This window comes from Malaclemys terrapin, chromosome 4, assembly GCF_027887155.1.
Source record: "Malaclemys terrapin pileata isolate rMalTer1 chromosome 4, rMalTer1.hap1, whole genome shotgun sequence".
NCBI classification, from domain to species: domain Eukaryota; kingdom Metazoa; phylum Chordata; order Testudines; family Emydidae; genus Malaclemys; species Malaclemys terrapin.
In genome coordinates this window covers 138,505,937-138,531,699 of record NC_071508.1, presented here as the reverse complement: position 1 = coordinate 138,531,699, position 25,763 = coordinate 138,505,937, and the positions used below count along the sequence as shown (strand labels likewise).

General features: G+C 40.4%; 1 protein-coding gene across 4 annotated transcripts in view; it reads right to left on the bottom strand.

The window, feature by feature from the left end:
* The window catches only part of PPP2R5E (protein phosphatase 2 regulatory subunit B'epsilon), a 112,844-nt gene that overhangs the window by 46,385 nt on the left and 40,696 nt on the right, over window positions 1–25,763 (bottom strand). The gene's annotated exons all lie outside the window — the stretch shown is intronic.

Sequence of the window (25,763 nt, the reverse complement as noted above, 5' to 3'; positions counted from 1 at the left end):
TAGAAACAGTTAACACTTCATACATTTGTAATGTATACTGTTTTAATAATCTGCAAAAGATCAACTATATCACACTTTCTTCTCTTAATACAAGTCATATCTTTTACGTAGTCACATTTCTTAAACAGGGATGCACAAATATAAAGGAGGGCCAACATTTGGCCCACTGGTATGTTTTTTGTTTTGTTTTTTAATCTTCAGGGTATAGTGTTGATCAGGTTAAGGAATACTTGAAAAACATGGGAAATTGATAAGTGTGGTTTATTTTGGAATAAAGCACATTAATTAAAGATTTAAATTAAAATTATATATACCTATGCCTAATTTCATGTTTAAAAAAAATTATGAATTTTACAAAAGTAAATCCTTGCAGAACAAATTATTAAAGGCTCAAATTCATATTAATAGACTAAAGGATTGCACAACTGTATTTTATTTTAAAGTGCTGAATAAGAATGCTTCCTAATCCACTACACATTAATTATTTTTTGTTGGTATAAAAAAAGCAGTGAAGATATTGGATTGCTGTAGAAACAATGAATACGTAATCAGCCATATGGCTGACATTATGCACTAAAATATATAAATCTGACACGGCAAAGCTCAATACCCTCTGCAATTTCTTCCTGTATGTGTAGCACTTACGGAGCAATTATCGATTCCATCAGATCCTCAACCTCCTTGCTACATAGAATAACCCCTGTCGTGGACAAGCTGAGTTGCAGATAGTTGGTTTTATTCCAGATCTCAGATTTGCTAGGCATTTAGTGAGCTCTGCAACACCCATGTCTGAGTCAAAGGAGAAGATGCCAGATAGATGTCAGCAGTGTACTAATGATACTGCAATTTATATCATGTTCTAATGCCATACAACGCATTCCCAGAGGCTCTGTATAGATGTTGAACAGAAGATGTGACAGATTGGAGTCTTGCAAATCTCCACAAATAAGAACCTTTGAGATGGAGCAGCCAACCATCACCACCTTCTAAAAACTATCAGAAGCAATGAGCAAAACACCATTTTAAAGCTATTCCAGCCTGTGACGTTATTGATATAGTCTGGGACCATATAGATCATTGTTGCAACCAAGGTCCTGTAGTGGCACCCAAATCTTGTATATAGGGGGTCAAATGGGGTGTCTAAGACAAAGTTATGGTTTACTGGTTATGATTATGCTGTCTATATGTGTGTATCAGTTTTATAGTTGAAGTTATGAATATCGGCTCTATACTGTCTGTATTGCAAATTTATGCTATGCTTCTGGGTGACATCCCAGACAAGCTAGTGTTAGTTCTTCCTAGCCTGCTTGATGGCCCATTAAGAACCATCAGCTATACAATGGACTCATTGAGAAAAAAGAAGAACAGGAGTACTTGTGGCACCTTAGAGACTAGTCTCTAAGGTGCCACAAGTACTCCTGTTCTTCTTTTTGCGGATACAGACTAACACGGCTGCTACTCTGAAACCTGTCATTGAGAAAAGGCAAATATGCCTTGAGACTCAGCAAAGTATGCAGGGACTGGCCCATGTGACTCCAGACTCCATTTTGCTGTAATTTTCCACAGTAAGAACAAGGAGGTGTTCTTACACCTGGAAAAGACTATATAAGGCTGAGGCCTCATCTCCATTTTGTCTTCAATCCTGCTTCTTACCTCTGGAGGGACTTTTGCTACAAACTGAAGCTCTGAACAAAGGACTGAGGACCCATCCCAGCTGGGGATGTATTCCAGAGACTTGATTTGAACCTGCAGTTTATTCTATCGCTGCTGCAAGCCTGAACCAAGAACTTTGCCATTACTGTATGCAATTGATTCAATTTAACCAATTCTAACTCTCATCTCTATCTTTTTCCTTTTATGAATAAACCTTTAGATTTTAGATTCTAAGGGATTGGCCACAGCGTGATTTGTGGGAAAGATCTGAGTTGTATATTGACCTGGGTCTGGGGCTTGGTCCTTTGGGATCGAGAGGACCTTTTTTGTGTATATTGGGATATTGGTTTTCATAACCATTTGTCCCCATAACGAGTGGCACTGGCGGTGATATTGGAAAACTGGAGTGTCTGAGGAAATTGTTTGTGTGACTTGTGGTTAGCCAGTGGGGTGAAACCAAAGTCCTCTTTGTCTGTCTGGTTTGGTTTGCCTTAGAGGTGGAGAAACCCCAGCCTTGGGCTGTAACTGCCCTGTTTTAGCAATTTGTCCTGAATTGGCACTCTCAGTTGGATCCCGCCAGAACCGCATTGTCACACAGCCATCTTGATAAAGTTACACAGCTGTGTCAGCAAGTGCTGAAATCTGATAACAAGTCAAGGGATATCAATAAAGGTATCTGGCCTCTGCCCATTGCACAAGAAGAGCAACAACTTCCATTAGTACCACTTCCAGTCTGAAATGTCACCAAATTAGGCCAGGGGCTTCAGGGAGCTAGATATCTGTCATGTTTTCATGTTGCCATTTTCTTGATGATCTTTCACAAAAAAAGGAACTTCAAGAGTCAGACTGGGAGGTGGCTGATTGGAGTTCAGAATTTTCTTTTTTAGTAGTGGCCTAACTACAGTGTGTTTGAGGGATCCTAGAACCTAGTCTTCTCTGAGATGGGCACTAACAATCTCTTCCAAAACATAAGCTATGTTCAAATGGAGTAGTTGGTATCTATTGTATTTAGGTGTATTTCAGTGTTATTTCCACAACATTTATAATGCTTAGTTCTAGCCTGTAATCTGTTTCAAAACTTTTTATAATTCATTACATTTCTTTGCAACTTACATATTGCATCAATAAAACCCATGATGTTAGATACACACATTTATGTATATATTTTTATATAAATTGTGTATCTGTTTTGTAGTAGATGGGAAGGTAGGGGTCTGGGTCTATATTAGCATAGGTGCTGACTCCACAGATGCTCCAGCCCTGGAGCACCCACAGAAAAAAAATTAGCAGGTGCTTAGCACCCACCGGCAGTAGGGATATAAATAGGGTTTAAAAATAGTAACCATGTAACCTATTAAAATTCTATTGGTTAAATGGTTAACCATCAAGGAGCTGACATAGGCGAGGAACTAGGAGTGCAGGGGGTACTGCAGCACCCTTAAGTTTTATATGGGGTCCCGGCTGCCAGCCCCACACCCCGGCTGGCAGCCGGGACTCTGGGCAAGGGGCCAGCAGCCAGGACACCAGGCATGGAAGGCAGAAGATGCTGGGGGTGCAGCGGGATCAGGAAGAGGTGGGGCATGGGTGGGGGCTTGGAGGAAGTGGTGTAGTGAGGGTGGGCCTGCAGCGGAGGGGGGTCATGCACCCCCCTTGTAGAGAGGAAGTTGGCGCCTATGTATATTGACACTCACTATGTCTGTCTAAAGGAAAATTAACTCAAAAAATGGTTCCTAGGTTTAAGCCTAATGGCATATAGCACAGCTCACCCCAGAACATGTTACATAGCTTATCTAAACTTACTACAAATTACAATGCTGGGGAACCTTAAACTAAAATCAGGGGTTAAAAAGGCACCACAATAATTGTTAATCTCTTTCAAAGTTCTCTCAATTAAAATCTTGGGGAGAAAATAAATTGTATTTTCCAAAGCAGAAACTACAAAGATGATGCTATGCAAGACGCACTGCATCAGAAAACACACTAAAACTAAGTCATTATAGACTTTTTGTAATCAGTACACAAATTGTGAAAATTCTTCTTAATCTAGTCCTTCTTTAAGAAGCAAATCATCAGTTAAGCAATCAATTAGAACAGGGATCAATTCCTGGGGAAAAACTGAATGCAACACAGTTTTGAAATTGCTCTTGGCAGTTCTGTTGGAAAGGGAACGATGAACTCTCTAAGGATAAAGGTAACACAGGACTTTGGGAAGCAGGATGCACTCAGCACAAGAGGAAATGGGTCAGCAGAAATCAACAAATCAATCTTCCATGTTAAAGTTATTTTGTGTTGCCAGTTCCCACTACTTCAGTTCAGTTTTCCATCATGAAAGGTCAGTTCTTTAAAAGACTGCCGTCTGTGAACAGAGGTCCAAAGACGCTACTGTATAATCTTTTAATCTTTCTAAGGGATGGACTGGAGAGGAGATGATGAAAGACTTTCAGTGCAAAATAGAATGGGGCAAGGGAACTGTCAGCTTCTTTCTGCTGATAATATTACAGGAGCCTCTCTCTACCAATGGACCTCCAAATCCAGTTTACTATTACTGTCAGTCTACCATACTGAAATGGTGATCACATATTAATTATCTGCACTAAAAATAAGGTAAAACTACGTATAGATTTCTAGTTATGAATTAGAAATTGATGTTTACTTGGGGTATGTTGGCATTCATAACTACATACCTTAGAAAAATCACTATTGCACATCAAAGCAGTAGCAGATTTCTCAAGATACACAGCAATAATCATCTCATAATAAAATCAAAAGGGATAGATTAGACCCAATAGATTCTAACTTGTGTTAATAATACCTACATTGTACCAAGGAAATAAGGAAGGTCTGAAAAAGAGCAGGTAAAGGTGAGGAAGTCAAAGAATAAAACATAACAATTAAGAACAGAAATCACTTCATCTATAGTCAAGCTGCAATTTCCAGAAAGATAAAGAATTAACTTGCATAATTAATTGATAAGACACAGATTGACGTAAATTAACACAAATTTAAGTTGTGCCCAACAGGTGAAAGTCCCATTGTTTTCAGTGAATTTTGCAATGTTTTTATTTTTTCCTAAAGAAACACTATCAAGCTTTTAGAGCTCAAAAATTAGTTACACTGAATATTACAAGTTTTATTTATTTGCAGTTATAAAGATCAGGGTACTCACAAAGGACAGATGTTTGCTCTAACAGACTACTGTAAAACAACCTCCCCCCGACAACACACTATAAATACAAATCAAGTGGGGGGAATGCATGCCATTACTAGTATGTTTAAGACACACCAGAAGGTATGGTTTTCTTTCTAGTAAACAAAAAAATAATAATAATAATTAAGTGAGTGGTTGAGGGAATCCTCATTTTGAAACCTTTAAAGAAAATGGCCTTTGAGGGGTGAAAAGCTTGACAGTTTCCCCTTTAGCTATTTAAAACACATAAAAAATATTTTCATATCAGATTTCTAGATGAATTAAGTTCACTGAAGTTTATGAATAATCAGTAACCTGTAACAAAAATTAGTATGAATCACACAGTTATAACCAAATCAAAATAGAGCATTATAATAGAAACACTTGGGCAACCTTATCTGTGGTCCTCATTAGCACTCCTAGAACAGTAACTCTAAAATATTTTAAATATTTTAAATATTTCAGTCATGTTAGCTTTTAATTGCTTTTCTCAAACTAAATAATCCCAATACCAACCCTTTTTCCTTTGTTATTTTTGTTACCCTACACTATATTCTTGTAAATTTAACTATGTTTTTGTTCAAAGATGGTGATCAAAATTTGACATTACAGTATTATTGTGGACAATAATAAATAAAAATATACTGTAGTACAACACTTTTGTATTTACATAATATGACACTCTTGATACAGAACATACATTTTATGAACAAATTAAAAGTATCTTCTTGAGGATTGGGTAGAATGAGTTTGTGCACTAGCTGTTCACTTTCAGAGAGCTGGCTTCAAATCCTTCTTAAGGTCACAAATGAAAGTGAGTTAGGGTGACACTAGTCATCATTTTACAAATTACAAAACCATCATACAATTTGGGACAGATTGGCAGTCTCTACTCAATAGGGGCCTGCGAATAGAACAAACAAAAGGGTTGCAGATTGCAAATGAAATGTTTGGAACATGTGCAGTAAAAACTGCAAAACGCTCACCTATATTAGGATTGCCCCAAACCAATGCTACCAGACTACTTGTTTTCATTAGTACTAACTTCATCCTCCAAATGTTTTGAAGACAGCTATTACTTTCACTACATTCATTACGTGGATTAATTAATTTATGCATAAACAAATATTGCCTTCTTACACCTTAGAAATTGTGTGTGATATATTATTAAGCTTGAAAAAATCCAAAACACAAACTGAATGCAAAACAAATCCCATAGCCAAGAGGAAAACAGAACTAGTAATTAAGAATAAATGTTTTAACCTGCAATAGCTGTCGGATCTTATTTATGCCTTCCAATCACAAGAGAACTCTGTATTCACGTACTTTCCCCAAAAGGTGAAATCATTTCAGCATCAGATTATTAGCAGTAAAAGACAAGATTTATTTCATATAGACATTCCAGATCTAGTGCAAGCCATTTATTGCTCTATCTACTTAAAATCCTACGTCCTGCAGGAATTTTGTATTTTTGGGATTAAGATATTTCTCACTAAATGCATATTTTCCTTGGGTCAAATGAATCAGACTACTTTATAATGCTGATTCTTGTCAGCCATGCTATGCTTTTCACATTGGTGCTGTTGTTATGCAAGTATTTGGTCATAGGATTACACATTTCCAGAGAGATTTAATATTATTATATTTAAATAAATTTAGACTACTATAAGTCTATGAAAATAATAAAGCACTACACAGAAGTATTAAAATTATTTATAGCTGAATAATCAAGTGCAGTCCTATTCTGAAGTGACTCTAAAAATGTCATTGCACATACGGTAGTATCTCAATGATATCCAGATTAAACATGCTCAATTTACATGTGAAAAGGTATTTTGCCAACTATCAGCCCTGCAAACTACAGGGGATCTGAAAGCCAAGATGGGTTCTTCCTTTCTTTCTTGTGCATCACCACCAGTTATAAGTATTATGAAAGCCAAATTTCCCCATCATTTATATATCTCTACATCACTATTTTTGCCAATGGATTTGCCCTGACAATCAATTGGCCCAGTAACTGGAATTTACAAAACAATTCTATTATTGACATGCAAGAAAGAATAGAATCTAGCGTACCTTTTTAGCTTTATTCCAAATAAAGAAAGCAGACCTGTTATGTAAAAAGGTACATATTTATACAGACATTTTTCAAAATAGAATTTCACTCAAAAAGTACAACCAAGTATATATATTTTTCTCTCTCTCTTACACACACTCCTGAGAAGTAATTTGCCTGATTACTTTCATTTAATTTTCATAGCTAACTGACAATATTATGAATGCTTTATGGAGTCAGTAATCGCTCACCTAGAATAGGCTGCTTTTTCAAAGCTGTTCCCCCAACTCTGCTCTCTACGTATATTGAACCATTATACAAGCAGGGCAGAGTATTGTGAGCCAAAAATGCAGGGTTAACTGGCACCAACATTACTCATGTAGATATAAACATCTCAAAGTACCATCATTACTGCACAAAGTGAGTAACTTCCTCTTCTTCTTCAAGTAGTGTCCCTACGGGTGCTCCACTCTAAGTGACTCCCGAGCAGTGCCTCTCCCCACCGGAGGCTGGGCTTCGGAGTCGAGTCACCGAATGTGGCGTCTGCAGCAGAGTTCCCCAGAATGGCATATTGTTCTGCGAAGGTATGTGCAGATGCCTCAGTAGCTGCTCTGCAGATTTCTGATATACAGATACCCTTGGAGTAGGCGACGGACGAGGAGACAGATCTCGTAGAAATCGCTGTACCTTTTGATCTATCTGCAATGGAGAGGAAGAGTCTCAGAGATTTTCTAAAAAAAATCTTGTCCTGTCCAAATAGAAGACCAAGGTTCTCCTCATGTCGCGCATATGGAGGATGGCTTCCCTGTTATTCTGATGAGGTTTGGGATAAAAGGTTGGAAGGTGAATAAGCTGTTTCACGTGAAATGCGTAAGTAACCTTGGGAGTGAACTTCGGATGTGTCTAAGCATGACTTTGTCAGGAAAGAACACTGTGAAGGGGGTATGTGCCATTGGACCCGCTATCTTCCCTATCCTTCTTGCCGAAGTTATAGCGATCAGGAACGCCATCTTCATGGAAAGGTGAGTTAAAAAGTAAGTGGCCATGGGTTCAAATGGCAGCCTATTCAGTCCTTTTAACACTAGATTGAGATCCCATTGTGGAGAGAAGCCTGGGTTGAGGAAAGAGGTTCACATTGCCTTTGAGAACCCTCTTCGTAGTCAGGTGGGAGAAAATTGAGTACCCTTCTACCTGCTGGTGGAAGGTCGCAATTGCTGTTAAGTGGATTTTTAGTGAGCTAATAGAAAGTCCTTATTTCTTGAGAGTGAACAGATAGTCTAGGATTACAGGTAGAGTGACTGCATCCAGGGTGATGCTTTTGGGCTGGCACCATATTCGAAATCTAGTCCACTTTTGTAGGTAGGTACGACAGTTAGCTACTCTTCTACTGTGTAATAACACTTCCTGTATCTCCTCAGAGCAAGATGTCTTTATGTGCTTGAACCACAATGGAGCCAGGCTTTGAGCTGCAGTATCCACAGGTTGGGATGGAGAGTGTGTGCCTCTTGTTCTGCAACAGAAGGTAAGGAGTCATTGGAAGAGTCATGGTGGACAGTACACCAGTTGTGACAGGTAAGGATACCATGTGTGTCTGGACCAGGTGGGAGCAATCAACATATTTGCTTTTTCTCTTTTTATTTCTAAGAGGATTTTCAGTAATAGAGGGAATGGGGGAAAAGGTGTAAAGGCGGTCCTTGCCCCATTAGAGGAGGAGAGCGTCCCGCAGGGAGTGTAATCCAATCCCCCCTCTGGAGCAGTACTGTGGATGTTTCTTGTTCTGGTAAGTGGTAAACAGGTCTATTGTGGGTGTCCCCCATTGTCAGACGATTCAGTGACACTCCACGACATACATCACTCATTCATGATCATGTGGGAATTTGCGGCTGAGACTCTCCACTGTTGTGTTGTGCACACCCGGTAGGTAGGCTTCGGATATTGTGACATTGTGGGAAATGCAGCAGTGCAGTTCCATAGCTTTAGTGCTTTCATGCACAAGGAGGGTGATCTCGCACCTCCTTGTGGGTTTATGTAATATATGCAGGCTATGTTGTTCATAATGACTTTTGTGTGCATGCCTCTGATCAGCAGGAGCAAGTGAGCACACACATTTTTTACCGCTCTGAATTCAAGCAGGTTGATGTGACGACATGTCTTGGATGGAGACCATTTGCCCTGCACTGTGAGATCGTTGAGATGTGCGCGCCCCATCCTATGAGGGATGCATCGGTGGTAGCGATAGAGAAGGCTGAACAAATGTAATTCCTCTACATATGTTTATTGGGTCTTTCCACCAATTCAAGGATGGTCTGATCTTGGTGGGCACCGATAGTAGTTTATGTTGTCTCTGTTCAGTCTGTAAACCAAACCACGCTTGGAGGCATCTCATGTGCAGTGTGGCTCATGTTAACAGAAGCTGGAGGCAGTGTCTGGCCGAAATTTGGGGGCTGTCTCTAGAAGCGTGAAGAGGCTGAGGAATCTGTGATGTGGGAGGAGCCCCGTCACATGGACGGAGTTGAGGCCAGGTCCGATGAATTTTAACCTCTGTACCAGAGTTAATGTCAATTTTTGTGCATTAATTTGAAAGCCCAGATTCTGATATAGATGGCTGATTCGTAGGGCTTCGGTGAAAGGAACGTGCCCAGAGGAGACAATCATCCAGGTAAGGATAATCATAATGCCCTGGGAGTGTAAGTGGGCCGCCACTATGGAGAAGACCTTGGAGAATACTCTGGGGGCCAATGAGAGGCCAAAAGGGAGTATTCTGTACCGGCAGTGGTCTTGGCCTAGTGTAAACCTGAGGTCTCGTCTGTGACTTGGTATGATACAAATGTGGAAAGGTCAAGGGGCTGAGAACCAGTCTCCTTTTTCTAATCCTGGAATAATTGTTGCTAATGTGACCATCTTGAATTTCTGAGCCTTGACAAATTTGTTGAGCACTCTGAGGTCTAGAATGGGTCTCCATACTCCCTTTTTCTTCAGTATCAGGAATTAGCAAGAGTAGAAGCCTTTGCCTCTTAGATGTTTGGGCACTGCCTCTATGGCTCCTATGTTGAAGAGATGGCTTATCTCCTTTCGTAGCAGGATCTCATGAGAAGGGTCCCTGAAGAGGGTCGGGGATGTTTTTTAGGAGGGAGGGAGGCAAAATGTATGGAGTACCCATCTCAAATAATCTCCAGCACCTATTTGTTGGAGGTTATCCATTCCCAGAGGCTGCAGAATGGGGTGAGATGGCATCCAAAGAGATGGGTGAGGTTTTCCAGCATCAGTCGGTGTTGAGGAGAGTGGTCTATGGGCACCTCAACCAACCTATCAAAACTGTCGCTTTGAGGAGGAAGGTTGAGAGGAAGTAGATTGAGATCCCAAGGGTTTCTGTCTGGGGAACCTGGACTTCTTCCTCTGAGATTTATATGACCTTTGAGATGGATATCGCGACAAATGGGGTTTGAATGACAGCTAATGGCTGTACTTTCTCTTATACCCAGGTGTGTAGATCCCGAGGGATCAAAGAGTAGCCCTGGAGTCTTTTAAGGTGTGGAGGGACGATTCAGTCCTTTCAGCAAATAGTTTTGTCCCTTGAAAAGGCAGGTCCCTCCACAGTTGTTTGAACCTCTTTTGGGAAGCTTAATAGGTGCAGCCAAGGGGCTCATCTCATCATGATGGCACCAGAGATGGAACGTGCCGCTCGGTCAGAGCATTGAGTGCAGAATGGAGAGATGTATTTGCCACCAGTAGGTCTTCATTGACCATGGCCTTGAATTGTTCCTTGTGCAAATCTGGGAGCTGCTCAATAAAGGAATTGAGTTTTGAATAGCTCTGGTAATCATATTTCGCCATTAAGGCTTGATAGTTCGCAATACTGAACTGAAGAGTGGCTGAAGAGTATGTTTTCCTGCCAAAAAGGTCCAGGTGCTTCCAGTCCTGGTCATAGGGAGTGGATTTGAAACGGTGCTGGCAGCCTTTTGAGTTAACTATGTGCACTGTGATCAAATTGGGAGGTGGGTGGGAGAAGAGAAACTCCATGTCTTTCACCGGCACATAATACTTTTTGTTGGCCCGCTTACATGTTGGTGGGACTGACACGGGGATCTGCCATATGAGTTTGGCAGGGTCCAAGAGTGCCTCATTAACAGGGAGGGCTACTCTGGACGAGGTAGAAGAATGTAAAATGTCCACTAGTTTGTGGTGTGACTTGGTCACCTCTGGTAGTGGTATCTGCAGTGCCTCTGCCACCCACTGGGACAACTCCTGTTGAGAAGGAACTGTGTAGGGTTCCCCCCCCCGCACTGGTTTGCCTCGTGCAGGCTGAACGGACACCACTACCAAAGTTCTCCGATCAGCAGCACAGGGATGCAGACACCCCTACAGTGGAGCACCCATAGAGACACTACTCGAAGAAGATAGTGAGCTTAAGCCGAGAGCAGATTTTAATTTTTAGGCTCAGGCCTGTTGATACATCTGTATTTTAAATACAGATCAACAGTTTGTCTGGAAGGCAATAATCAAATACTATTTCTCCAGACCAGGCTTTGGGTCTTCCTGAGCTGTAGAACAATACGATTTTCCTAGACTAGTGATCATAAAGGAAAATTACTGACCTGCAATTTTACTTCTCTGAAGATCTCACAAGTCTCTCCTACCCAGTATATTGCACCTTGAATGCAAGATGGGCCATGAATAATCTCTGCACCTTTGGGTTTTTTGGAGCTCTGAAGCACCAGTAACTGAGCACATATCACTCCTTGCCCTACACCTCAGAGCCCATTCCAACTGTCAGTGCCTCATCCCTAATATAACCTTCTAAATGGACCCCTGACCGAAATCAGCATAGGAGTTCCTTGCAGAAGCTGCACACCAGAATGTAGAGGTTCCTGCTCCAGCTATTCTGCAATGAAACTCATCTTTTTCTGATCACTGCTGTATGCTTTTATCATTCTTCTGAACTTCTGCTAAAAGCTTCTTCGAGCCAGTAAAATGTGGTTACTTGGTGACAAGATGCTTCTTTAAAGCCTCCAAGATAATTTTGGTTTATGTTCTGTTTTGATTAATCTTTGACTCTACAAAATCAAGTCTCTGCACCTGAAGCTTCAATATTGAAATTTTCTTTAAAGCTCTGATGCTTGACTTTTAAACTTGACACAGTGTCAACTTGGGTATTGGTCTTGAGCTACTGTTACTCCTGGGGGAATTCTGCACCAAAAAATTAAAAATTTTGTGCACAATATTTTAAAATTCTGCCAAATTCTGCAAATTTTATTTGTTAAAATAACACAATATAATCATGCCAGTTTCAATTATTTTGGTAATTTATTTCAAAATATCTGTCAGCAAAATGTCTGTAACAACACAGACCCAAAAAAAGAAGATTCTGGTAATTTTATTTTTGACAAATAGATTCCTTACTAGGCATATTAATACAGTAACTCCTCGCTTAACGTTGTAGTTATGTTCCTGAAAAATGTGACTTTAAGTGAAACGATGTTAAGCGAATCCAATTTCCCCATAAGAATTAATGTAAATAGTGGGGGTTAGGTTCCAGGGAAATTTTTTTCACCAAAGACATATATACACACACGCACAGTATAAGTTTTAAGCAAACAATTTAATACTGGTACACAGTAATATTGATTGTGAAGCTTGGTTGAGGTGGTGAAGTCAGAGGGTGAGATATTTCACAGGGAATGCCTTACTGCTAAATGATGAACTAGCAATTGGCTGAGTCCTCAAGGGTTTACTCACTGTTGTTAATGTAGCCTCACACTCTACAAGGCAGTACGAATGGAGGGAGAGGAGACAGCATGGCAGACAGAGACACACATTGTGTGTGAGAGAGAGATGCGCATTGCTCCTTAAAGTACTCTGACCCCACTCTAAGTACACTGCCTTTTAAAAATCGATCAGCAAGCTGAGACGGCAGCTGCTGCCAGGAAGCTCCCTCTGTCCTGAGCCCTGTCCTGTGTCCCCCCCTGCTCTATGGAAGATGGGGTAAGCGGAGTGCAGGAGCAGGGGGATACCCTGACTTTAGTGCCCCCTGCCCCCCCTCCCCGCACAGCAAGCAGGAGGCTCCAGGGAGCAGCTCCAAGACAGAGGGCAGGAGCAGCACATGGCAATGGGGGGAGGGACAGCTGAACTGCTGGCAATTGATAGCCTGCTGGGCAGCTGCCGCACAGGGAACTTAGGGGAATGGGGAGCTGATAGGGGGGCTGCCGGTCCACCCTGGTTCCAGGCCCCCACCAGCTAGCTGCAACGGGCTGCTCTTCCTGCAAGAAGTAGACAAAGCAGGTGGCTTCCAAACGACGTTATAAGGGAGCATTGCACAACTTTAAATGAGAATGTTCTCTAATTGATCGGCAATGTAACAACGAAACCACGTTAACTGGGACGACTTTAAGTCCAAAGAGAGACTGCTGAACTTGAATTAATATGCAAATTAGATACAATTAACTTAGGTTTGAACAGAGACTGGGAATGGTTGGGTCATTACACTAATTGAATCTATTTCACACTTTCTATGGGTCATCTCGATTATCACTTCAAAGGTTTTTTTCCTCTCTCCTGCTGATGATAGCTCATCTCAATTGATTGGCCTCTTACAGTTGGTATGGCTACTCCCACCTTTTCATGTTCTCTGTATATATAAATATATTTTCTTTCTGTGTGTTCCATTCTATGCATACGATGAAGTGCACTGTAGCCCACAAAAGTACTCCTGTTCTTTTTAAGTGAGGAGTTACTGTACAGAACTTTGAGTAATTAATTTAAATTACAATACAGAACTGTATTTCCTGCACCAGTCAGAAGCAGTGCAAAGGCTTAGGGAAGTCAGGGGTAAGGGAGGAGCTGAGGGAAGGAGCCTGGAGTGAACCTGGAGGATTGTTGGGTGTGGGTGGAAGAAGTATGGAACAGGTTTTTTGGGGGATGAGCGGCAGAATTGTTAGGGAGTTGGGGAGCCTTCCCCATGCAGACCCTGGCTGACCCCAAGCCTCTCCCATTCAGTCAGGCACATCTGCCCCGTCCCCACACCTCCCATGGGTCTCTGCAGCCTCCTCCCTCATCCCCATGTGTCCCTGCAGCCCCTCTCCCCATCCCCTAGCTCAACACTGTCACCCTACTAGCTCCTGAGCCTGCACCCCAGTCTGTCCCCCCCACTAGCCATTCTGAACCCCAGTCTGTGGACCCCCCCGCCCCCAGAAGCCCTATGTGCCCCACTCTGTCCTAACTTGGCTCCGTGGGCAGGGTGCTGTGATGAACTTCTACTTCTGCGGGAATTCTGTGCCACTGGGCACGCACCGAATTCCCTCCACACACACACACAGAAAATACGTTGTGCCACAGAAGTGCTGCAGTTCTCCCTTTTACCCACCAGAGACCGCTATGGCACTAGAACAGTCAGTTGTGTTCATGCTGCTGGCTGTTCTGGTGCCACAGTGGCCTCTGGTGGGCGAAAGGCGGAACTGAAGCACTTCTTGGGCAGAAATTTATTTTCTGTGGGGAAAAAATCTGAGACATGAATTCTGCGTATCAGTAGTGGCGCAGAATTCCCCCAAGAGTATACTGTTTCAACTCTTGTTAGATACATACTTGTACCACCTTTTTCATGTAGGGGGGGCTAATCCTGCAATAGATGATGGATCAGACTCCAACTTTGCCTGAGAACAAAACATGCACAAAGTGCAAATAGCCCTTGTGTTGTAATCTGATAGTAAATATCTCAATTAAGATGTTTCAGAGGGACTGGCAGCTGGAATGGAACATGTGTAACAGGGAGGAAGGGTGCTCATGTTCAAACCAGTACCCTAGATGGCCAAAAATATAACAGCTGGAGAGAAGGAATGTCAAGCAAGTTTGACACCTAGAAACCACAACAGCAAAAAGTACAACTGCCTGTTGACTAAGATATGACAGTGATGTCAGAGCACAAATGCCTATCAAGACAAAGCTCCAGTAGGTTTCACTATGTCTGTCACTTCACAATGACTGTCTTTATACATTAAATGAATTGACTGAGTGCACATGTTATTTGACAGTCATTTCAGATCACCACAACACATCACAGTAATTTTGTAGTTGCATTCCACTCAGACTGGAGCCAAAAAGCAAACTGTAAGTCACATTCTAATTTGCATATCTGATATATTAATTAGTCCTTGAAGCCATGATCAAGTTATGTAGATATGCATACCTCTTTTAAGAGTGCAAAAATTGTATTGGGCTTTGACCCTTGCCAGGGTTTTTTTTAAAATTGCATTAAAAATGCAGCATTTATTTTATCCATACTACAGACTTATGAAATTCCTGTATCAAGTTTATACAAATAAGAACCAATCAACCATCTGTATGCTTGTGAAAACTGAACTGAAAGCACTGAAAATCCAGATCGTCTCTCCTCAAAATGGTTTCAGTACTGGGAGCTGCAGTGCCCTTTTCCTTGATACAAGGCTACTACGGTCTACATTTTGGAGGGGCAAAGCAGTAATTTAGTGCTCAGTGGAATAGGGTAATTTAATGGTACCTGTAAAGCTTTCTATAACGTGAACATCTATTTCCACTAAGAATTGGAGAAAGATCAACTCATTTCCTATAGGGCACTTACCTTACTATTTGAGTTGGTTTATCAGAACTTGCCATCAAAAGACTGCATTCCATTAACAATTGCCCTCCCTTTTTTATTCTAGAAGAGGATTTTTTCCTTCAACTCCCTTCCTCAAAATAAAAACCCAGTAAGAGTTAAAAATATGATACTACACTATGCTCTGTAAAAAATTAATCACTCTTTCCTATTCTACATTTTTAGTTTTAAACTTCATTTATAGTTTGATAACAAGTGAAAGACGATATTTTATAGAAAAACAAATCCAATACAAAATGAATCAGAGGCAGAATAGTAAAACATCATTCAATACTATAAACATTTGAAGACAAATCTTAATTCCTATGTTTGTTTATTCTGGTAATTTTAGAGAGACTATTACCACCTCTACTTTATATCTTGGTAACCCAACCTGTGTAAGATTACCTAAGCATCAATGGTGATTTTTTTAGGTTCCACTAAAAATTCTGAATCACTGTCACCCACCTGTACAAACCAAAATGGGAGTAATTCCTCCTATATTTAAAACTACTGACTCCTTCAAACCAACATGATCCCCTCTTTTGTCAAAAATTTTCTATGGTACCCATTCCTATTCTTGTTCTTCCGCTTCCTAGATCATTCACTTTCAGTTGAGAATTAAGCATGTTACTCTATAGCAAGACACAAGAAAATAACAACATGAAATGGATAACAAAGGTCTCCTGGTTCTGAAACAATTATCTCAGCAATGTATCTGGACTATATAACCTCAATCAATTCAATTTTTTTTTTATTCCAAGCTCAGTTGATGGCAAGTGCTACTATCTATGCAAACTTTTTACTTTGGTAAATTTGAGAAAGACATTTATCCTCTGTCCAATAGTGTAGGCAAACATTTAAGGTAGTTTATACATTTAGAATGTAAGGCTTTCCGATTTTTTTTCAAGAGGTGGGGGGTAGGAACATAACTGGAACAAGTTATCATTTGATTCTATTCTATTCACTCCTAAGCGATGGACTGAATTGTTCAGTTGTGGGTGTAGAAGTTCAACCAAAGAAAACTGCACCGTGCAAACTCTTCAAAATGCTTTTATCTGCCCACCAGCACAAACTCCATCTTCCTCAGGTTCAGCTTCAATCAGCTGTTCTTTGTCCATGATCATCTTTAAGGCCCATACTATACTATTTAAGGTCTCACTACAAGAAAAAGCCTCTTGGGTAAAGTCACCTGTTAGTAAAGAAAATATCCTTTTCCATGATGGCAAACCTAATATCAGTATAGGTGACAAAAAAAAAAAAAACAACCATAATATTTCCTCCTTGCATTCATTGCTGATTTCTCCCAGATTCAGTGGCATTGAGAGATATAGTATTTCTTAGGCAGCTTTTTAATTACTTTTTGTACACTGAATACAATGAAACCTATACAGTGTCCCTTACCCTTATTTTGTTTATTCCCCAATACAAAAGATACAGTATTAGACATTAAAGTATGTATTAGTAATTATATTCACACAATACTTTCCAATAACTTGTCAAGCCAATCTGTGCTGTACTCCCTATTTACCTGCCGTTTGTGTGTATGCGCACACAAGCCTGCCTACCTTTGTATATTTGGCTGTAAAAGTTACACACATTACTGTGAAAATAAGCATATGCCATAATCATTGCATCTTGGCAGGCAGGGGTAGTAAAGTTCATTATAGCATGTTTCTGTTCCAAATCAGTAACTGTATTACTGGGTCATGATGCAATTTGACATCAGTATTCTATAATATTTTAATACACAAATTCTAATGTTGCGTTTACAATTTCCTCTGCATGTTTTAATTATTTAAAAATTCTACCGAATTTAATTAATTGAAAAGCTATTTTATTACAGATAACTGGAAACTACACAGATGTAGATGCAGCAAATGCCAACCTACTATTATTATATAGTTATAGACATCACTCTTAGCCACACAGTAGGGGTTTTGCATTGCAAACCTAATACAACCTAGATTAGTATTATTAATGTCCACTGTGTGCTAGGCAACAGAACCAGAACCATTAGCTGGCACTGCTAAACAGTAAATGGGGATAAATTTACATATTATCAAATTAATATTATAGGACCATTACACTACTTTAATAAAGGCCAACTCATTGTAAAAAGAGATGCAACTTCTATTTCTGAGGGAATTCTGTGCCAAAAAATTAAAAATTCTGCAAAATTTTGCATATTTTATTTGTCAAAATAACACTATATAATCACACCAGTTTCAATTATTTTGGTAATATTTATTTCAAAATATCTGTCAGCAACTATGTGTGTAACAATACAGATAACAATACAAAAAATATTTCCCCAGGAGTTAAAGAAACCCCTACAACAACCCAGTTCAGGTTTCTTTGCCCTCTCCCCCACAGAGCCAAGCCGGGGGGCCAGACACCAACACCCCCTGCCCCCAGCCATAGGGCACCCCCCAGCCCAGACAACCGCACCCCTCCCTGCCAGAGCCCAGCTGTGCCCCTCCAGCCCAGACACTTGCACCTCCTCCCCCCACCCCCAGAATCCAGCCATGGGGCACCCACCAACTCAGACACCCACACCCCCTACACTCCCAGAGCCCAGGGATCCAGAGGGAGAAACAGCCTGATGCTGGGTCCCCGGCTTGTGTGGAGTTTCCTACACACCGTCTCCTTCCTTCAGGGCATGCCGGGAACTAGGGTGACCAGACAGCAAATGTGAAAAATCAGGATGGGGGTTGGGAGGGTAATAGGAGCCTATATAAGAAAAAGACCCAAAAATCAGGACTGTCCCTATAAAATCAGGACATCTGGTCACCCTACCGGGAACTGCAGCTGCCCAAAACCCTCCAGCTCCTTCCTTCCCTCTCCCCAGTGGTATCTTCTATTTGCGAGCTGAGCTCTGCCAGGTCCAGTAGCCCCCAGTGGCAGCCAGTAGCTCTGAAGCCCATTTCTCTGGGGGGGGGGGAAAGGAAATTCTGTGCAGAACATTAATTTCTGCACAGATTCTGCATTGCTCAGTGTCACAGAATTCCCTCAGGAATAAACTTCAAAAACTTAAACCAACAGTAATCCAGTAAAAAGAGTCCTTGTCATAATTACTGATAAAATTTCCAGATGTTAGGAGCCTGAGCCCAGAAGACTGTCTGAATAAATACGATCCAGACTTAACTGCTGTTTTCAAACATTACATTACACAAAGACAAAATAAAAAAATCTTTATCTAGCTATCAAATGCTACACTAAAACTGCCACCCTCTCCAGTTCAGCTCAAATTAACCATTAGCAGAGTCACTTTCATACAAAGATGGTGAACCTGATGTTAGGCAGACATCACTGACAACGCTCAGAGAATTCACCATTATTCATATTTTGGTTGCAGCGAAAGTCTTAGGGTATGTCTATACTGCAAAAACAAGAGGTATGTTTTTAACTCAAGTTAGCTAACCTGGGTTAAAATAACAGCAAACACAAGGCAACTCAGGTTTTAACTTGGGTTAGCAGCTCGAGTTCAACCCCAGGGTTCCCTATAGGCTTCAACTCCAACATCTAAACTGTTTCACTATTTTAACAAGAGTTCGCTAACTTAAATTCAGAACACACACACACACACACACACACACACATTTATTTTGCGATGTAGACACACCTTTGGGTTGAAACTCTGTCCCTACTGGAGTGAATGGGAGTACTGTCATTGCAATCAATGGAAACAGGACTTTACCATTAGAGTCTAACTGGCAGTAAGCCAGCTGTTCACTAATCATGGAAAGGAACCATCTGATCAGTGGTGCACTCTCCCAGAGAAACAAGTGGAGAAGAAACCCATCTGGCAGGAAAATCTACATTTCATTATATGTTTATACATGTTAAAGGGGTAAGTCTAAATGTGCTGCTCAGTAAATGAGGTTATCCAAATACACCGATGATGAACTAATATAAATAATGTTACAAGAGCCATTTTAACAAAAGTGTCTTTGCACCTACAGTGCACAGGTCAAAGAAGCATTTATACCACAGCACATTCTTGTTATCTACAGTAAATCCAGAACTAAGTTCAATGTGGGAATACGGGTAACATGCATTCTTCAGCCCACCATGAAGTCCAGAAAACACCAGGTCCAAATAATCCAGTACCAACAACACTTATCTACACACCTTATTTGCACATTTCAAAAAATGGCACTCCCAACTTTGGCAGCAGAGATTCAAAAAAGAATGTTCTGGAGGTCTCATTTGTAGGCTTCATTGTTTTTATAAAATACATAACATTAACTAATACTAATAATAGTATGAACAGAGTACTTTTTAAATTATATATTTTGTTATTTTCATTGGATTGAAGTTCAGCCTGGCGCAGAGATCGCACACAAGGAACTCTACCTCACCAAAATCCTACAGTCAGGCTACAGCAGTGGACCCACATGCTGGTGGCCTCAACACCACTCACCCTCGGCAGAGGTAGTGATCTCATCAGACAATGTGCGGACAGGGTGGGTCAGCAAGGAAGGAATGGGTTCTAAACTTACACTAATCCACTGCCTTAATATCCCACATAAATAGCACGGAAGGATTGCGGACACTATTCCAGTCATAGAATGAAGCAAAAACTACAGAGAATAGGCTGCTGCAGTGCTATTCCATGCCATGGAGCCTGGTTTAGGGATGAGTGGATTTCATCTCCCCAGTTCCCATGCACGTCACCTGTCTATTTGGGTTTTCTGTAAGTGAGGTCACTTTCACCTTTACTGGCTCACTTGCAAAATTCAGTAAATCCCAATGGGTTTCCTCAACATTAATACAAACTAGATGGGTTCTACTGTATAATATTCTACAACAACTTTTCTTATCAATATTTTTATTTTTCTTCAAGTAATGACATTCCAAGACAAACATTTTATATATTTAAGGTTGTAAAGGAATATATCAGTTAATTTAAAATATTAGATCATTTTAGCTACAAAATCAACCACAATTTTTCACCCATCCACCAACAATTCCTTTACCAGGGACTATCTAGACAAAAACGTCCAGGACTATTATACAAAAATGTGAACTTACAAGGAGCCATCCTAGAAGAGGTATAAACAAACCTGTAAAAACTAAGATTTCTGAAAACTGAAGAGTGCACTCCTGGAAACACACACAGGCAATCAAACAATTCTGTAAAAGGTGCCTTGGTACAAAGATATTTTTCTTACATACTTGATATGAGCAAGCTGTCTTCATAATATCAGCAAAGTCCATAAAATTTACAAAGCAATGTTTTAGACGGCTCAGGAACCCTCCGTGGTTCTCAACCACTTGTTATTGGAGACACAAGCTGAAGTGTCAGAGTATTTCCTCCTAACTATTAAAGAGATAACTCTGCTTCCCTCTGGAGTATCAGGAAACACAGGTTCACTCCACAAGGGTGAGTAGGCATCAACTGAAAAACAGATCACAACCGAGAAAGACTAGTTGGGTGAGTATTACTGGAGGAGAATAGCTACTGAGAAAAGCGAATAACTCAAATCAGAATTGTATAACTGAACAATCCAAATAAGAAATTTGAAAATCACTGTAATGCTTTCTTGTACTATTAGGAGGACAAATTCAAAAATTAATTTGGATAAATTTAAAAAACAAACAATATTTATCATTAAATATTAAGAAATATAAAAAACAGAAAAATGTACATCTTAGGAGAATATGACTCAGTTTTACTAACCAAAGAGCAAGATAACTTAATACACATATGGACCCCGTTTAGAAATTTTGAATATGCTAGAGATCATTAGCTCATTAAAAAATAAATGAACGTTTCTTAAATAATAATAGCTTTTAGAGCATTATTTTCTATACATTTACCACCATAGGTGCTGTTCCGGGGCATTTTTTTTTTATCTGACTATAGCTCAAAGAGGTTCTAAATATTTATTAAAATTACCCTTTGACAGAGTATTTACCCTGAATCCAGTTAAATAGTGGAGGGATTAAAATTCTTCACTGGAGAGAAAGAAGAGATCATGTTCCACCCCATAAAGAGACTGCATGAGCTGCCAAACCTGGAGGGAAGGGGCTTCAGCTGTGGATCATTAAGAGGCAGCCATAATAAGAATGGGATTTACGTTGGAGAACACAGCATTTGGTAAGAAGGAGCTGCACTTTCTCATGTGGACCAGAAAGAACTTGGAACTAATTACCCTGAAGCTAAAGAGCCAGGCATTTTTGTATTGGTTTGTTTTGCTACACTGCTGAAAAGGGAATTCCTTTGTTTTTCTCTTGGTCCAAAAGGAGAAATGCTGCTCTAATGTGACTGCTAAATATGAAAAAGCAGCAAAGAGTCCTGTGGCACCTTATAGACTAACTGATGTATAGAAGCATGAGCTTTCATGGGTGAATACCCACTTCTTTGGATTCACCCACGAAAGCTCATGCTCCTATATGTCTGTTAGTCTATAAGGTGCCACAGGACTCTTTGCTGCTTTTACAGATCCAGACTAACACGGCTACTCCTTTGATGCTAAATATGAGGCACTTTTATTTTCCCCACCCAAGACTGGGTGGCACAACTCCTCCCCATTCAGTCCCCTACCCCTAATCCATACCATCCCAGCCCTTCATGTACCCCCTCCTCACAAACACACACACACTTCAAGTTAGCAAGATATTTATTTTCTTAATATTAATAAATATAAATAACTTTAGCCATAGCTCTTTATATAGTTCTGTACAGCTGTGGTCACAAGAAACAGGAATGAAAGACACCAACTAAAATACTGCATCCTGCTACTTCACAGTACATACAACTGTGGACAAATTTTTTGTTTTTCTTTTTATTTTGTTGTTGTTTTGGGGGCAATGTGCGTGTGTTGTTTTACCTTGCCCAATGTACAGGGACTCAAGACGAGTGCTTTTTCCAACCTGGTGCAAAAATTATGTAACACCAAGCAATGAATAGTTTAAAACTTGTTTTAAACAGGGGAATAAAAACAAACTGTCCTTACCTTACTAAGTCTCTTAAGTAGCAGAGCTTTCCAGTTTCCCTGTTCTGGCTCACATCCTGAGCTCATGGCTGGGCAAGCACTTTCTCTTAATTTTTCTCATCAGTGGCTCTCCCCCATCTTCTTTATCATTACTCTAACGAGCTCCTAGTTAACCCCTTCCCCCCTTAATGCAGTGTGGGGCAGGGGTATACCCGATCAAAAGCGTTTTTGTTTTTTTGAGGGGTACCAAAATATAAAACAAAACTCCACCCCCCTCTAAACATTTGGGGGTCTGTAAGAGAAGCCATTTTTGAGTTATAACAAGCCAAACAATCAATGAAAGGAAGATTTATTTTTTTAAAGGCATCATAGAAAACTTGTTTTCTAATGTTTTCCAAACCTCCCACAAATATTCTATGCTGGGCTGAGATGTGGCATATGAAATTTCAATTCAATTGGTTTCTTTTCAAGTTAAGCATCAGTCTTTTTTTATTATTGTTGTAATACATGGATGCAATATATGCTATTAGCCTGGATGGACAGGGATGTTGTTCCTAGCCTCTGTTTGCCAGAAGCTGGGAAGCGATGGGATAGATCACTTGGTGATTACCTGTTCTGTTCATTCCCTCTGGGGCACCTGACATTGGTCATTGTCGGAAGACAGGATACTGGGCTAGATGGACCTTTGGTCTGACCCAGTATGGCCCTCTTTGTTCTTTAACTGCAGAAGTGTATTTTTATCTAAACAGTAAACATTTCCATAGAGAGAATGTATATTTAAAACAGACGAATACTAGGAAAGCTTCTGGATTTATAATTTTCGAATCAAAGGTTTGGAAAACTAGAATTTTACACTGCCTTTAAAAGCCAATTCTCTCCTGTTTTACCAATGAAAATTATCATTTGCTGGAATCCTCTAGAGATTACTCCATTTCTGATTTTTGGAGGAGGTGAGAGACTCCCTGGCATGATAACACAGACCTCAAAATCTGACCCAAAATTTCAACAAAAAGTTTATTGAAAGAAAATTAATATTAATAACATTTATTTTTCCTTCTGAGAGCAAAGAGAAATAAATGTAATACCAACACTGCACATTTTAGGTTCAAATTTTGCCCATGGTAACATGCAGCTCCTTCTGAAAACCCTAAAGCAGAATACAGCTCTTGCCATTTAATGTTACTACGTACAAAAAAAAAAAAAAAAAAAAATCTGTAGCCAGAATTAACAGGGGAGGAAAAAAAAAAAAAAAAAGAGGTCAACGTGCAATTAATAATTATTTATATTAATACCAATCTTAAAAATGCTGGGTCCAATCCATCAATCACGAAAAACTCACATCTGAATAAAATGTGCATAAGCAAGGACCACAGAACTGGGACTTCATTTCTAAGCTCAACAAAAACAGTTACATTTGGGGCTGATCCTACATTTCTTAAGAACCTTCAACTCCCAAAGTAGCAGGAATTTTGAGTGCACAATAAATGTAGGATCAGGCCCTTAAATTAAGTCAACTTTCCCACCTGTTGCTTGAATTCATCAGACAATATAAAAATAAATAATAGTAACTGAACATATTAAATGATCAGTTTGATTCACAAAACACAACTGGAAAATTCTACATTATGAAAACAAGGCTGCAAGAGGAAAGTAGAATGCACCATTGTTAACAATGTGGGGGGGGGGAGGAAGTCATTCCAAACATAAATACTAATCCAGACTGTAGGAAGTACTGTCTTATTTTCAATAACATACAACACTATGTATTAGCACAGCAGATTTAGTGGACCACCGAATTTGAAAAACAAAGGGTTTTACAGCTCAGAAACAATATTTGTTTGGATGGGGGTAGATGTGTTTTTGTGCAGAAGCAGAAGTCCACATAGGCAAAATATTTCAGGATCAGGCCCACCCACTAAAAAATTCAAATTACACTGACAGCAACACAAACCAATAAAAATTCTCTCTCACACACAAACACACATTGCTACACAAATCACATCTCACACAGAAAGAAGGCCTCTATTCTCAAGCACACACACCTTACCACTACCACAATTACCGAATATCACAGACATGCATCCCAACCTTAACTCTTCTCTCCCTTTGTCATGCCACTACAACCATTTACCAGATTATTTTTCACCCCAATGCTAGGAGTTGTAGATATCTGATGTAGAAGTTGGTTGTGCTGCAGGAGGGTAGTTTGGTAAAAGAGTTGTATATAAAAGGGAGGTTAAAGCCAGCAATAGGAGGCTGGCTTCTGTGGGTGAGACGTCATTGTGTGTCAGCAGCTGCACATGAACCCTCCTCTGCTGAAAGATAAAATCGGACAGAAAGGGGAGACTCCTGAGAGAAGGTTTTATGGACATCTGCCCATCCTCCATCCATCAGGTATGTGTGCACCTAGCTCCCTCCACATTCCACGTGCCCTACTCTACCCCCCAGTCAGGCTTCATGAGCCTAGCTCCTTATGTCAGGCTTCTGTGTACAGCAAAAAAACTTTCAGTTATAATGTAAACAATTAAATTACTCAAAATCCAACAATTATTTTAAAAAACAAAGCCACCCTATCCATTGCACCAAATCTTCTCAGGATTTACTTCTTTACCACATTTTTTAGGTAACATTAGTCAACAATGGAAACATAGAATCATAGGGTTAGAAGGAACTGCCAAAAAAACCCAGCTACCCACCATGTCGATTCTATTCTGGGTGCGCGCGTGCCCACGTGTGTGGTCACAGATTTTTGCCTTAGCGGTATCTGTAGGGTTGGCTGTTGTGCCCCCTTGAGTGCTGCGCTCATGGGTCAGTATATCAGGCGCCGCCGGCCCTATGCCCTCTCAGTTCCTTCTTGCCAGCAACTCCGACAGAGGGGCAGGAGAGCAGGTAATGGAATGGACATGAGCAACACATCTCGAAGAACAGTTACAAAAAGATGGGTAACCGTTTTTTCTTCTTCAAGTGCTTGCTCACGTCGATTCCATTCTAGGTGACTCACAAGTAGTGTCCATAAAGGTGGGCTCGGAGTTCACAGTTGCGCAGCTTGCAGCACTGCTCTGCCAAAACCAGCGTCGTCTCAAGCTTGCTAAGTGCATAATGAGACGCGAACATGTGGACAGACGGCCAGGTAGCAGCTCTACAGATCTCTTGGATTGGAACCTGTGACAGGAAGGCCACTGATGACGCCTGTGCCCTGGTCAAGTGCACTGTCAGGATTGCTGGTGGAGGCACATTTGCCAGCTCATAGCAATAGCAGATGCAGGCAGTGATCCAGGACAAAATTCTTTGAGCAGACACTAGGCGACCCTTCATTCT